At 36.1% G+C, this 14,042-nt stretch overlaps 1 long non-coding RNA gene across 2 annotated transcripts; it reads right to left on the reverse strand.

The window, feature by feature from the left end:
• Positions 1–209: 209 nt before the first annotated feature.
• On the reverse strand, positions 210–4,115 carry LOC141379451 (uncharacterized). Of its 2 annotated transcripts, none has more exons than XR_015519203.1 (3): positions 4,026–4,115; positions 1,677–2,653; positions 210–1,465 (listed from the first exon to the last, which is right to left on the reverse strand). It is a non-coding gene; the product is annotated as an uncharacterized LOC141379451 (long non-coding RNA). The 2 variants fall into 2 exon arrangements; XR_015519204.1 differs by lacking the exon at positions 4,026–4,115 and adding an exon at positions 2,732–2,825.
• Positions 4,116–14,042: the final 9,927 nt, after the last annotated feature.

Below are 14,042 nucleotides of genomic sequence, written 5' to 3' on the forward strand. Positions count from 1 at the left end.
CCAAAAGCACCTGAACTTTGTTTCCCAGTTAAAGGCAAATGTTGCCGAAATACATAGGTGCCATTTTATAGAATAGCCATATCATAAAAGCTTTTTAATAATTATTTTCACTTACTTTGAGTGCCTTGGAGTTATGATTTTGTTGTTTATCCTTATGAATCCCTTACCTAAAGAGCACCGACACATTAACTACCTTTTTGTTTGATTTTGAATGACGATTTTGAATTAGTTTGAACTACTTATTTAAATTGAGCTGAAACAACACACTTCTGAGCGTCACGGGGGTGCAGTGGATAGCAAGAAGGTTGCTGGTTCGAGCTTCGTCTGGGTCAATTGGCATTTCTGTGTGAATGTTCACTCCATGTTTGCGTGTGTTTCCTTCGGGTGCTCCGGTTCCCCCACAAGTCCAAAGATATTTGGTGTTGGTGAACTGGATAAGCTAAACTGTCCATAGTGTATGTGTGTGAATGAGTGTGTGTATGGAAGTTTCCCAGTGATGGGTTGCTGCTGGAAGGGCATCAGCTGCCTAAAACATATGCTGGATAAGTTGGCGGATCATAAAGGGACTAAGCCAAAAATGAAAATGAATGAATAAATGAATGAACACAATGCTTGAGGTTTTTTGGGGATCATTTACTTTAATTTAAATTTGTAAGAACTAATAAATAACCTAAGTCATTCATTTCAACCCAACACAAATAAGTTGAGCAAAACCCAGCATTTTTTACAGTGTTGCTGAAAATTTGATCAAATAAATGCAAATAAATGCAATGTTTTGTGACACTTCAACAGACGCAACTATGAAAATGTTAATTAATACTCAAGAATCAGTGTTTAGCACCAGAGGTTTAATAGCAAATAGTTTTCTCATAGGTGCTTTAAGATGTCTTAAATCACATCTGTCTGGAATGTGATGTTAAGGCACTTCAGCCGGTTTCCTTCTGTTTTCTGAAGGCCTTTGATGTGCTACAAGCCTGATTGTCATTCCTTTGGAATGTTCCATTTCCTGCGCCAGTAGTGGAAAAAAGCATAGTGCACATATAAACGGCACATTTGCACACATCATACCTGCTTACGTCAGGCCAAGGATATGCACTGCTGTCAAAATACAAATCAGTAAATAAAAAAACACTCTTTAAAGCGACCTGTGGTTCCAACAATTTTATCTTTAAAAATACGGTATAGAAACATTAATAAATTTACACTGTAGAAAAAATTTACCATAAAATAACAGCTGTTAAATTACAGAAATTTACTGTAAAATAACTGACGTTGAATTACAAAAATTTACTGTAAAAAGACTGTCGTTAAATTACAGAAATTGACCTTAAAATAACAGCCATCAAATGACAGACATTTACCTTAAAATGATGGTCGTTACACTAAAGAAATTTACCATAAAATAACAGCCATTAAATTACAGAAATGTACCATAAAATAACAGCTGTTAAATTACAGAAATTTACTGTAAAATAACTGATGTTAAATTACAGAAATTTACCATAAAATAACAGCCATTAAATTACAGAAATTTACCATAAAATAACAGCCATTAAATTACAGAAATGTACCATAAAATAACAGCTGTTAAATTACAGAAATTTACTGTAAAATAACTGATGTTAAATTACAGAAATTTACCATAAAATAACAGCCATTAAATTACAGAAATTTACCATAAAATAACAGCTGTTAAATTACAGAAATTTACTGTAAAATAACTGACGTTAAACTACAGAAATTTACTGTAAAATAACTGACGTTAAATTACAGAAATTTACTGTAAAATAACAGCCATCAAATGACAGAAATTTACCTTAAAATAATGGTCGTTATACTAAAGAAATTTACCATAAAATAACAGCTTTTAAATTACAGAAATTTACTGTAAAATAACAGCTGTTAAATTACAGAAATTTATTGTAAAATAACTGACGTTAAATTACAGAAATTTATCTTAAAATAATTTAAATTTAAATTTCCGGCAAATTTGTCATTTAACGTCTGTTATTTTACTGTTAATTCCTGTAATTTAACAGTACATTTCTGTAATTTAATGGCCGTTGTTTTCCAGCTGCTGGAAAAAAGTTAAATAATGATTTTTTTTTACAGTGTACAATAAAGTACAATATTTTTACACGATTTACACAATGCTAATACGTCAAGGTTTTAGTATTCAAATATATATTAGTATTAATATTTACATTGTACCTTTGATATAAACACAGAAAATAGACTATGATGACATGAGTTCATCGCAAGCAACGTTTAGCAACTACAAACTTTCCACCACCTTTATTCAGCCTCAATGACTTCTGGGGCTTCTTGAGCAAGTTTTGCACCCAAGACTACATCCACGCATCCTCGATATCAAGAAGAACACATCCGGAACTTTCACTATCCTCTCTTCTTGCGTTCTTGAGTTTTGAAAATAAACTTTGACAGTTGATGCGTTACACGAGAACACAAGGATGCAAGATCACTGAAGAACGCATATTGAGAAACAGCATATCTTATTGACCAAACACACCTGATTCAGACCATCAGCTCATTAGCAGAGACTGAAAGACCTGTAATGGGAATGACAGAGAGAGGAGACATCCAAAACATGCAGTCCTAGTGGTCCTCCGGGAACGTGGTTGAGAAACACGAACTAAACAAAAAAAAAAATGTCATGCAAGAAATTCTGTGAAAGTCAATTTATACTTATTCACTGCATACAGTAACTTACTGTTAACCAGGTAACAGATTTGCACTGTACAGTAGCATTTTTAAAGGTATTTACAGCTAAAAATCACAGACTTTGTTACAGTAAACACTGATCTAATGATAGCACCATCAAGACGAGGTCAAAAAGAGAGAAAAAAAAAAAAGATGAAACTGGCACCAATAAAGCAACAGAAGCATTTCCCCCCCCTCACATTGCCACAGCATGTTGCTGTGCATGGAAAGATATTGAACCGCCATAGTGGAAATCGCATTAGACTTCCGAGGGTATTGCTGGTTATTACTTTGATATGGCTGTTGTCGCCGCGAGTGAATAAAGCGAACGGATTCCAATAACACTGGACAGTGATCGGGCAGAGGCTGAACTCAATCAGGCTGAAATCACAAGTTGACCAGTATGAGCTGAACGTCCAGCAAAATCACACCATATTCCAGCAGCATGAAGAAAACTAGGACTGCACAATATTTTATATCGAAAGCACTCAGGCATAAGATAATTGTCTCATTTGTAACTTTAATAATGATTATTTTCATTGAATTATTTATTCAATGAAGACTACGCAGTATTATTTTACGTGTGATTATTCAATTACTGTAGCTGAGTACTGTTGAAAACAGTAAAGCTATTGTATTCATCTATGCTCGTAAATTGTTTTGCATATTTTATGCATGATGAAATATACATCCCTCCACCCCTGAGCAGGCACAGGACATCAACACTACGTCAGAATAACATTGTACCCCAATGTCATGGGGCATTGCATTTTGTTTGAAGATGAAAATCGGGTTGACGTCAGAACGTTAGGTTGACATCAATGTACAATGTCAAATGTCCAACCCAAAATCAACCAAATATCTAAAGATGTTACATCTTGACGTTGTCTGGATGTTACAACTATGACATCTATCAGGCATTGGATTTTGGTTGCCATACCCGATGAATAAATATCAGAATTTGATGTCAGTATGATGTTAGTTTAAGATGAAGGCTCAACATTGGATTTTGGTCACTTTTCAACACAACCTAAAATCAACAAAGTATCAACGTCTAATAATGTTACAGCTTCACGTTATGTGGACCTTACCACTATGACATCTATCAGACATTAGAATTTGGTTGCCATACCTGACGAATAAATGTCGGTATTGACGTCAATATGACGTTGGATTTTGGTGACTTTCCAGCACAACTTAAAATCAACCAAATATTTACATCTAATAAAGTTACAGCTTTACGTTGTGTGGATGTTACCACTATGACATCTATCAGACAGGGGATTTTGGTTGCCATACAGTACCTGACAAATAAATGTCGGTATTTGACATCAATAAAACGTTGGTTTAAGATGTTGGCTCAATGCTGGATATTGGTCACTTTCCAACAGAACCTAAAAATGGCAAAATATCAACATTTAATGATGTTACAGCTTGATGTTGTAAGGACATTACCACTATGAAGTCTATCTGACCTTGGGTTTATGTTGCCAATCCTGATGAATAAATAGCCCCTTTCACACAGTGATACCGGTAAATTTCTGGAAAATTTCCGGAACGACTTTACCGGTATATTGAAAAAAGCGCTGTTCACACAGGCGAGGACGTTACGGAAATTTTCCGGAAAAGAGCATTCACACATCCATTCCAAAATACCGGTAAATTCTGACATCATTCACCACAAATGAGCTTTAAACGGCTGCGCTTGTATTTGTAAACATTTGACTAAATTACAATATCTGTGGATGATCAATATTGTGAACAACTTTCGCAGGATCACTTTCGCATGTCAAGATGTTCATAATATGTGTGTGTGCAGGCGCTCATAGGCGCACGCAAAGCTTGAAGGTAAACAAACAACGGCTTATCATAAGCATTTCATCGATGATTATTTACACAGTTGGCATTAAGAAGAACATTTAAACGTGATCTGACTAACTTCTAGCAGCTAAATGTGTCTGGAAAAATATTCAAAGGCTTTTATCCTCACAAACCGCGCGGACGTAAAAGCGTCTGACTGTTGTGATTGGCTAAAGCAGACGTCTCACGTCAGCACGTTCTAGACGTGCACGCGCTTATTACGGCAATCTTCCTTCTGCATTCACACAGCGCAGCATTCCGGCAAATTGCCGGTAATGTTACAACTTCTCTTTCCGGAAAATAGACAGAACGAATTTACCGGTATTTTCAAAAAGGACCTGTTCACACATACAACCTTTCCGGAAAATTGCCGGCAATTTTCCGGAAAGGTCTGTATGTGTGAAAGGGGCTATTGTCAGTGTTTGACATCAATATGAGGTTGGTTTAAGATGTTGGCTCGACGTTTGTTTTGGTCACTTTCTAAAACAACCAAAAATCAACCAAATATCAACGTCTAATAATGTTACAGCTTGATGTTGTGAGCACATTACCACTATGACTATCTGACATTGGATTTTGGTTGCCAATCCTGACGAATAAATGTCAGTATTTGACATCAATGTGACGTTGGTTTAAGATGTTGCCTCATTGTTGGATTTTGGTCACTTTTCAACACAACTTAAAATTAACCAAATATCAATGTCTAATGATGTTACAGCTTGACATTGGGTGGACGTTACCACTATGATGTCTATCAGATGTTGGATTTTGGTCGCCATACCTGCCAAATAAATGTCAGTATTTGATGTCAATATGACGTTGGTTTAACATGTTGGCTTGACGTTAGATTTGTCACTTTTCAACATAACTTAAAATCGACCAAATATCAATGTCTAATGATGTTATGACGTTCTTTGGATGTTACCACTATGATGTCTATCAGATGTTGGATTTTGGTTTCTAAACCTGCCAAATAAATGTCAGTATCTGACGTCAATATGACATTGGTTTAAGATGACTTTAAGATGGCTCACTGTATTTTGGTCACTTTTCAACACAACTCAAAATCAACGTCTAATGATGTTACAGCTTGATGTTGTGTGGACGTTACTACTATGACGTCTTTCAGACCTTGGATTTTGGGTGCCATACCTGCCTAATAAATATCAGTGTTTGACATTAATATGACATTGGTTTAAAATGCTGGCTCGACTTTGGATTTTGGTTACTTTTCAACACAACCTAAAAACCAACCAAATATCAACGTCATTTGGACGTCAAAATAGTGTTGTCCTAGACACTGGCTAGACATTTATTTTTGGTCACCTTACATCACATCCTAAATTTAACCTAACATTAACATCTTATGTCGGTGTGTGCCTGCTGGGCACTTAAACAATCATCAAAATCAACCTAAAATGATCAATTCTTTCCAAATAGAGATTTTCAAGTTATCTAGTGGAGTTATATTCATATCCAGTGTATAAAACAAAATGTTGCAGTTTTTCCAATATCGTGCAGCCCTAAACAAAACCAAACAACAGCATAACAAAAACGCACACAAACAAAGCTAATAACATGCTGATGTGGTAAACATACAGATGTGTTATTTTCTCTTTGCAAAAAGCAGCGTCTGCATTGATTTTGTTTGTAAGCTCTGGAGTTGCTGACACGCTTTGATTGTCTCCGTGGAGAATCGCCGTCCTTAACTATTCGCATTCCAGTGAAACAGTACTGTCAACATAATTATCATGCCTCTGTAATAAATAACAAAAACAATGGCGATGGCAGCGTAATAACCGAGACGGCTGTAATTGCAGTGCCAGCGCTGGCCTTCTGAGCCCTTTAGTGACTAATCGCTGGAGAATCTATCAGGAAATCAGGATCTCGGTTTACTGCTGTGCTCACTTTAAATATGTGCAGAACAGCACACTGAGGATCAAGGTTATAATAGTTTTGGATTTTTCACTAGTTTTAGTTTTTGTTTAGTTTTGACTTTTTGTTTTCAAATTCAGTTAGTTTTAAGTAGCTTTTAGAGGCAGATTTACTCGTTTTTATTAGTTTCTATGTTTTGAAATTGCTAAGTTTTAGTTTAGTTTCAGTGTGAGTTTTAGTTTCTTTTCTTAATAAAGATATTTGTTAGGTGAAAGATTCAAAATCATCAGAATAAATATTGTATAATAAAAACTCAACCACACATTTTTTGAAACATGTATTCAGAGGACACATGAACTATCATCTACCACTGCCATCTAACCATCCTCAAATTCAAATACAACAGCCCACAAGATAGCCGCCTTCAGTACAATATGTGTGCAAGGCTGCTTCTAAGGTTAGAAACACAGTAGTGATGGGAACGTAAACCGGATATTTTGTGACGATCCTCCTATGTTTAGACTCAACATATCAAAATTATGTAGTCAGCAATCATTATTTCAGTTTGTTAAGACATCACCATAATCTGAGAAGTTTCCTACAGTAAGTTTTGCAACCAGACTGAAGCATGATCCACTCATTTAAATTCCATTACGATTATTTGTTACGAAACAAACTTGTGTTTTTTGCCAGATCCTCTCATTTAAGCCCTCGGTTCACCTGAGCTGCAGTTGTACAAATTTAGTTCAGTCACAACTGGCTGTTATGTACTGTTTGTATTCGGTTCACCATCTGCTGAATCACGCATGGGCAGTATTAACGGTTCACTGCTTTTCAATACATTCATTCATTTTCTTGTCGGCTTAGTCCCTTTATTAATCCAGGGTCGCCACAGCGGAATAAACCGCCAACTTATCCAGCAAGTTTTTACGCAGCGGATGCCCTTCCAGCCGCAACCCATCGCTGGGAAACATCCACACACACACATTCACACACACACACACACACACACACACACACACACACACATACACTACGGATAATTGAGCCTACCCAATTCACCTGTACCGCATGTCTTTGGACTGTGAGGGAAACCGGAGCACCCGAAGGAAACCCACGCAAAGGCAGGGAGAACATGCAAACTCCACACAGAAACGCCGACTGAGCGAGGCTCGAACCAGCGACCTTCTTGCTGTGAGGCGACAGCACTACCTACTGCGCCACTGCCTCGACCCGCTTCTCAATACAATACAATACTATATTTATTTATAAAGCACATTTAAAAACAACCAAGGTTGACCAAGGTGCTGTACATAGGAGAACTAAAGAGAGAAGCAGAATATAAAAGAAACATTTAACAAATAAAGGCAATAAAACAGTGATCTAAGAGTATTAAAAATGAGAGAAAATAGACAGCTCTTTAAAACAGACTTAAACACAGAAATGGAGGGGGAAAGTCTAATGTCAATTGGTAGAGTATTCCAGAGTTTAGGACCAGCAACAGCAAATGCTCGATAACCTCGTTTTTTAAGACATTTTCTGGGCACGGTGAGTAAATTAAGACAAAGCAAGTCAGTGAGGTACTGAGGAGCAAGATTATTGATGGCTTTGTAAACAAATAATGCAATTTTAGAATCAATTCTTTATTAAATGGGTAACCAGGGAAGTGCAGCTAAAATTAGAGTTACCGACTCATACTTGCGGGTGGCAGAGAGTAGTCTAGCAGCCGCATTTTGTACCAGCTGCAGAAAAGAGAGAGAAGACTGTGAAATACCAAAATAGAGTTACAGTAATCCAGACGTATTGTTATGAAGGCATGAACATTTTTTAAAACTTCTCTGGGATAAAAATGGCTTGACTTTAGAAAGTTGTCTGAGGTGGTAATAGCAGGATTTTAGTACTGATCCGTTTGTCAAATTTTAAGTCTGATCTCAGTGTACTGTTCTAATAACTGAATAACAGTATATATTGGTTTATTTCGAGTCAGAGGCAGGTATTAGGCATGCTAAAAAGTAAATAGTTTCTGAATAAGAGTGCTTACAAGAGACGCGTATTGATTAACATGATTAAGGCCGATTTGGTGAACTAGTTTAACCGGTTAAGTTGGATCCAGTAAAAAAAGATTTGTTCACTACAGAAACAGAACCCATTATTGGACACAAATGTCTTAAAATAATAATTTTAAGTCCTTATTTGATGTTGTCACCATGCTGCTGTCATGTCCCTTCATTGATTGGTAGCCAATACGCTTATTTCATGCGGCTGCCATTTTAAAAACACAAAAACGAGGCTGCGGTGAGAAGAAACCTGGAAGTATAGGACCAGCACTGTAAACATTGCAGCAACATGCTGTGGACTACATACCTCCAGCTGTTGCCACGATTTCAAAGTGTAGATGTGGTGTAAACATCACTTTAACATCATTTAGTAAAGTTTAATTTAAACAATTAAAAGCATATTATACATCAAACAAAGTGACTTCCAAGGTTTAAGCTCATGGCACCAGGTAAACACTGTGAGGACACTTCCCTGCTTCAGCCTATGTAACCCGGTGAGCGATAAATGATGCAGTCCTCTGTAGTACACCCTCATGTTGTCCTGGTACTGACATTTTAAAAACGCCCATTTCCCGATAACATTTAAGCCCCATTGAGCACGTTCTTAAACACAACTGATTTGTCATAGTATTCACCAGTGGTCAACAGAAATTACTGTGATTGGCCTTGAAGGTCATCAGTTCACTGCACTTTGCACTTTGTAAACAGTGGTGAAGTGCAGTGAACTGATGACCTTCACAGCCAATTCCAGTCATTTCTGTTGAGTGCTGATGAATACTACGCTTTAGCAGGAAATTTATTATTATTTTTATTTCAGTGCCAAAATTTAGGATCATGACCAGTCTAATATAAAGAAAGAATCAGTTTTTTAATTGGTATCAAAAATGTGTGTTTGGGAAAGATAACGTTAGCTAACTAGTGCTTTTTCCCTTAATTTAGCTGAGAATGAGCTCTGATATTCCTCTTTATTTTCCACTTTCCATTCAGAACAGACCTTCAAGTTACTCAGAATGAGGTGAAATGATAAATTTGTGTCACTTTCCATTCGCTGATAAGATATACAGCCAGTTACACAATGTTCCTTCGTGATACTTTCGGCTTTCTTCCCACCAGCCTCGATTTTGCTTTTAAAAATGGCGGCAGCGTGAAATCAGTCTATGGCATCAAGACTACAGACTCTGAGGTGTCGTATGGGTCAAACTCCTGGCAGCGCAAAGCAGGGCCGGAGTGGGACTGTTTTTCAGCCCTGGAGTTTCAAGCCTCAGACCGGCCCACCTCAGTTCACGACTGACTATATTAAAATAAGGTTATTTCCAATTCAGTTTCTAATTACACTATCACGTCTTTTTTTGAGAAAACAGCTCTTTTAGAACTTCAAATGTTCAACAACCCTTACAGTATTATATGTCTTAACAATAAAAATGAAAAAAAAAAAATTGTTATTCAGACAAGGATCGAACCCAGGTTGGCCGCGTCATAATCTAACGTACTAACCACTGTACCACAACAGCTGTACATTAAATCGTGACTTATCTAGTTATATCATCATTAACCTGCAGGCTGCACCCTGCTCACGAGGCTACGAGAAAATAAATAAAAAGAGCAGAGCTGCGGTAAATAATGAATAAGAAGGCTGTGGTCAAGTAAATAAATAAAGTATTTTTAAAAAGTGTGACTGCTGAGAGCAAAAGATTCTGGAACTAGGGACACCGGCCCTCGCGGCCAAAAAATGGACCGGCCCACCGGGAATTCTCCCGGTCCTCCCGATTAGCCAATCCGGGCCTGGCGCAAAGTAAATAGATTTTCTTCTAAAAGGCATACAGTAAGATTAGGTATTAACCACATTTACAAAAGACGAAACCAAGGATGTTTTTGCTATAATTTTGGTTAGTTTCAGTTAGTTTTAAATGTACACAATACAGTTTTAGTTAGTTCTAGTTAAAAAAAAAACTCTCGTTTTTATTTTAGTTAACAAAAACATTTTTCAATTCTTGTTTTATTTTCTTCGTTCAATTTCGTTAACCAGTGCTAGCCCGTTCAATGACAATAGGCGGTCGCCTAGGTGTCTCACGTTTCTTGGAGAGCCCAACGAACGCTGCAACTGAATATTTACTGTGAATGTAAGCGCGAGGAAAAGTGTGTACGTATAAATCATAATCCATGAACATTGCTCAATGCACAATCCCCATTAAATGCGATACAATTCATAACTATGGAGAAAAAAAATAATAGCTCATACATGACAAATAGATGAAACAATAATAAATACACAACAACAGTATGAATTAAAGCAGAAAATATTAAAAACATACTCAGCAGCACAACACTCTACTTTGCATAACACAGCCCACGATCAGCTACTGGGTGAACTAGAATGACGTAACGTATTCCTACACAGATTCCTCATATCTCTCATATCGTATGTATATAAACCAAAAAAAGTCTTAAGTCACAAGTTTCAATCAATCTTAAACAAATTTTAATTTGAAATGAAATGGGATCCAAACGGCATCTTTCTTGAGCCGAAAGAAGGAAGAAAAGAAAAGCAGAGGAAGAAAAGCAAGCTCAAAGTATCATACTATGCATTTAGTAGTACTTTACAATGCTTTGCAATACTTGCAAACTGATTTTTTTCAATATGAGTAAACATTTTTACAAATGTATTATAGATCAAATATGTTACAGTTAATAAAAATGTACATGCTTAAATATTAAAATTGTATATTTTTGTGCTAGCTTCTCACTGTTTTTACACCAGTGGGCCCAATTTTTTTTAATCTAGCCTAGGCACCCTCAACCCTATGGGCCGGCACTGTCGTTAACTATAATAACCTTGCCGGGGATGAAAAGCTGGGAATAGAGTTATGTGTTTGATGATCTGAAACACTGAAGTGTGACAAACATGCAAAAAATAACCAAAAATAAAATAAAAAACAGGGCTATCTAATGAATTTGTGATAACAGAAAACCAAAAACCAGAGAAATCATGAAATAAAAGTACAGAAATCAAGAATGCGGGATCAATAAAATAAAATGATACAATATATGGAATCCATCTGGGTTCTGATTTGGGCTGCATTGCGATATTTGATTTTGCTGCGATTTATATTAAGATATGAATACAATTTTGGCAGATGACTTGAATAGCTCTGTTTAGAATGAAATCACTAACTTAGATTGAAATATTCTTGTGAAGGAATGAGTCAAAGAAATTGCAAGAATAAATAAGATACAGCAAAATTAAAAGTGAAATACATAGTCAGATAAGCAAACGCAATCCTAAGACAATTCGTAACTTTTTGATTTAGTGGCTAATTCGTATGAATTCGTACGATCTAATTCGCACAATTTAGTATGATTTGCTCATCACCCAATGACGGTTGGGGTTAGGGGTGGGGTTGGGTGCCACGCCTTCTTTTTAAATTCGTACATTTTCATTCGACTGAACTCTTACGAATTCTACGAATTAGCGACTAAACTGACAAAATGCTAAATAGTTACGTTTTCTCATGAGATCAGGCTGGATATTCATGTACAGTAATACAATACAATATGATATTATCATTATATTTTGCCTGCAATAATGATAGATCACATTATCAGCAGTATATCACTAGAAAAGAAAACACAATATATTATGATATTTGCAAATTAAAGGAAAAAAATGCATCAAAATGTTATAAGATGTATTTCTTTTATTAACAGCACATACAGTATATGTTTTAGAATTGCAATATGTTCGATCCTTCATTACGAGAAGCGCCACCTCATGCATATCGCTATGTTGTCCTGCCCCTGTTATTGAATAATCAAATGTAATGTGAAATGTAAACACTGTACATTCTTCATTGCTGATCAACTATAAAAATCCCAACTCCACATCGCAGATGCTGTGATGTGACTATTGCGAAAACACACATTGCGATATCGATGATGAAACGATATATTGTGCAGCCCTAGTTTTGATCATTGCTTTGTGCAACATGGATATCTTGTCAGCAGCTAATCAAGATCTTTAATGCACACATTTGTGCCAAATTCACTCAAGCCATGGATAATTCCAGAATTAATTTCCCTTCAGCTCAGTCATTTTATTCGTCATGGGTCGCCACAGCGGAATGAACAGCCAACTTATCCAGCATATGTTTTACAAAGTGCATGCCCTTTCAGCTGCAACCCAGTACTGGAAAAAAAATTCAGCATTATAATGTAAATAACATGTTTATGTATAATGATTAGAAGTCGTGTCAACCATTTGTACATAACGAATAACAAGCTATAAGTGTAGTGTTTGCCTCTAGGTCTGATTTAAGGCTATAGTGTGCATGTAAAAGTGAACGGGTGTGCTAGGATGATGATGTTCTTCCTGTGGTTTATCAATGACTGACTCGAGTTCAGCTTTCATTCTCAATCTCCAGCACTCCGGATGCCAGAAGCCCAATCTGAAACATGAGTCTCAAGAGAATCAACCGTACTGTAAAAAACAACAACACACTGATCGCTTCTGCAGCATGACTGCGCAAAACTACACACATCATCTCCGGTTTTCACTGTTCATCCAGTACTGTGTTAATTCATGGTAAAATCCTATTGTGTAATCTTAGAGGGAACTCAACTGGAATAATGCAGGACAGGAGGTTCAAATCCAGATGTTAAAGCGCATGCTATTCCACTTTTATCCATTAGAAAATCCACGATTGTTGACTAAGCATTTACCACGATGTAATTTTCCTGTGATTACCCACATAAAAAAAAAAAATACCATAGTAATTTATAGTAAAAACTATATTTATCGTTTTTGATCCATACTGTAGTAGAGTATTTGAATTAATCTGTTAAATCTGTTAAATCTATAGTTGGTTGGGTAATACAATTACAGCATAGTAATATGGTAATAGAAACAAATTACCTACAGCTTTCAACAGCAAGGGTATATTTTACGATAATACACAAGAGTTTACTGTGGTACAATCTAAAGTATATTACAGTGTTTATCAGTTTACTATAGTTAATACTACAGCATTCATTAACAACGTGCAAATACTATAATATACAACAGTGTTTCTCAACTAGTGGGTCGCGACTCAAAAGGGGTTCGCGGAGTGTGTGGTCAAAAAAAAAAAAAAACGACAAAAGTTGAATTTTTAACTTTTTTTGACTTTTATTTTGAAGTGCGTGCGCGACAACCCTACCGTTTGACATGTGAAATTTCATTTAATTATAGCAACAAATATGTCAAAGCGCAAGTACGACCCCGAATATGTGAAGTATTGATTTACAAATATTGACGACAAAAAAAGACTTAAAGCCTTAGTGTCATTTGTAGTGAGATGCTCTCACAAAAGAGCATGAAATCCTCTAAATTAAAACGACCTTTAGAAACTAGACAACATGTTTTATTAACTGTTCAGTTTGGTTCATGGTAACTGAACTTTTCCTTACCCTAACCACTGTTTACAGTATTTGTTGTTTTTACATAATTTAAGACATTTTGTTAAATGACAGCAATAAAATATTGTTTATTTGTAA

The sequence above is a fragment of the Danio rerio genome, chromosome 20, assembly GCF_052040795.2.
Source record: "Danio rerio strain M-AB ecotype USA chromosome 20, GRCz13ab, whole genome shotgun sequence".
Taxonomy (NCBI): Eukaryota; Metazoa; Chordata; class Actinopteri; order Cypriniformes; family Danionidae; genus Danio; species Danio rerio.